This window comes from Sardina pilchardus, chromosome 12, assembly GCF_963854185.1.
Source record: "Sardina pilchardus chromosome 12, fSarPil1.1, whole genome shotgun sequence".
Taxonomy (NCBI): Eukaryota; Metazoa; Chordata; class Actinopteri; order Clupeiformes; family Clupeidae; genus Sardina; species Sardina pilchardus.
In genome coordinates this window covers 26,620,231-26,622,730 of record NC_085005.1, presented here as the reverse complement: position 1 = coordinate 26,622,730, position 2,500 = coordinate 26,620,231, and positions in this window count along the sequence as shown.

Here is a 2,500-nt window from a genome sequence, read left to right as displayed (position 1 = left end):
TCTCTCTCTGTGTGTGTGTGTCTGTGTGTGTGTGTGTGTGTGTGTGTGTGTGTGTGTGTGTGTGTCAGAGAGAAGTAGAGAGAGAAATAGATGCATGTTTATATGGGTTTGTGTGAGAGAAGATGAGGCAAAAAAGGGAGCGTGTGTATCTGTGCATGTGTGTGTGTGTGTGTGTGTGTGTGTGTGTGTGTGTGTGTGTGTGTATGTGTGTGTGCATGTGTGCGAACAACAAAACTCCCTTCAGTTCTGCGTGTCTAAAAGAAAACCTCATCTCCAGCTCCTAGTGCAACGTAATTACAATTAGCCTAGCGGGAGAAAATTCTGCTCAATCACACACACACACACACACACACACACACACACACACACACACACACACACACACACACACACACACACTGCTGTGCTGCACCTGAGACACAGGCTGATTACGAGAACCTTGGTGCTCTGCAGTGAGCCGGACATGATGAGAGAGGTTAGGAGAGGGGCTTTTTTTAGCTGGCCATTCACTGTGTGTGTGTGTGTGTGTGTGTGTGTGTGTGTGTGTGTGTGTGTGTGTGCATGTTCCCAAGGGGGATAGTCTCTGGCATTACATCTGTGTGCCAACACTGGCCTCCATATGGGTTCCTGCAGAGTCTAACCAAGCATATACAGCAAAGTCTGATGTGTGTGTATGTGTGTGTATGTGTGTGTGTGTGTGTGTGTGTGTGTGTGTGCATGTGTGTTTGTGTGCATGTATGTGCATGTGCATGTGTATGTGTATGTGTATGTGTATGTGTATGTGTATGTGTATGTGTATGTCAGTGGCGGACCGTCAGGGCCTTCAAGGCCTTCTCTGAAGGCCTAACTATTTCCAAACGAATGAAAAATACTAGTGTCTTTAATAACATTTTACTTAACCATTTATTATTTGCTCCTGCTTCTCCTTCCCCGATCGTTCTCGACTACTGCCGCTGTCGGCTATGTGATTTGATTGACAGACTGTCTGAACAAATAGCGAGAGTGTGCGATATATTTTCATCCAATCCCATGAGTTCCCTTGTTAAGGCCCGCATCAGGCCTTCACAAGGAATCACTGCGTTTACGGTACCTAAGCAACCATTAGAAATCATATATTTGGATTCGGGTTGATTGATGGCTACATCTGACTAATTAGCCAATCAAATCGACCTATTATGGCGAGGTAGGCAGGTCTGACTGCAGCTAGGCCTGCAATGTTCGAAAAGAATACCCGGAATCGTTCATCACAAATGTTAACGCTGTTTGAGGCGTTTACTGTCTATGGCTTGACGTGAGGAACATCTTGTGCCAGTGTCAGAATCAGACTGGACTTCAATGGATAAATAAATGTGTCATACTGACATGACTATGTTATAGTTATGAATAGTAAATAAACCATCATTAAGCAAAAATAATGTATAGTGTCAGCTGGACTAGCAGATATCGATAGTGCTACACAACGTCAGCTATAACTCTGCACGTAGCTGGTCACTATGCAGGAATTGGTAAGTTTTGTTTCATGTTTATTTCATAACATAAGACTTGAAATAGATGCTTGTTATCTGGCCCTTTACTATATAACAAACGTGTTTTAGTGCTGCTTGGTTACGACTAGATTGTTAGCTTGGTACGACTAGATTGTATGTATGCTAGCTTGAAGTTGTGTGCGAGTTGATGAGACTTTGGTGAAGCTGTCGGGATCGGCATGTCAAACTGACATTTGGTTCCCTGCCCTCCAAGGTCTGGTTTACTGCCAGTCTACTGCCCTGCTAGTTTAGTCCGACTTTTGATCTCGTTGAGTTTTGTGGAAATTATTGGTGAAATCCGTGGCATGGCCATAACGTGATGTCTGTTGAGACATTTCTCATAGTGTACCGTGAAGGTTTGGAAAACACTGTAGCAAAGATACTGACTGTAGGATAGCCAAGCCCTGTAGTTCCACTAGACTAGCTTTTGAGTAATCAGAGCACCAGCGAAGCAACCTAAAATAATTGCACTGTACACGCTATATACAGCTAAATAGAAGAGCTCTACAAACAGTCTGAAGCAAGTAAGCCGATAGCCTAAATATTTCAAGTAGGGCCTAGTCTGCTCAAACCCATGCTGCTGATAGGGATAATGGCAATAAAGATGTTATGTTTACCAATAAACAATGCGGAATTCAGCTCGGACGTAGGCTATTTGTTTGTAACGAAAATAGTGATACACCGACTCGCGTTAGAAAGAGAAAACGTTTCTCTCCCACTGTGAAATGCAGGGAAATTGCACATTTTAACCTTGTAATGTAAAAAAAATCTCCGGGGGGATCCCCCCGTAACGCCCCCCTAATTTATTTATTTTTTTGCCAAAAAATAGTCATTATTGAAGGCCTAATTGCTGAACTCACGGTCCGCCACTGGTGTATGTGTATGTGTATGTGTATGTGTATGTGTACAGTATGTGCATGTGTATGTGTATGTGCATGTGTATGTGTATGTGTATGTGTATGTGTATGTGTATG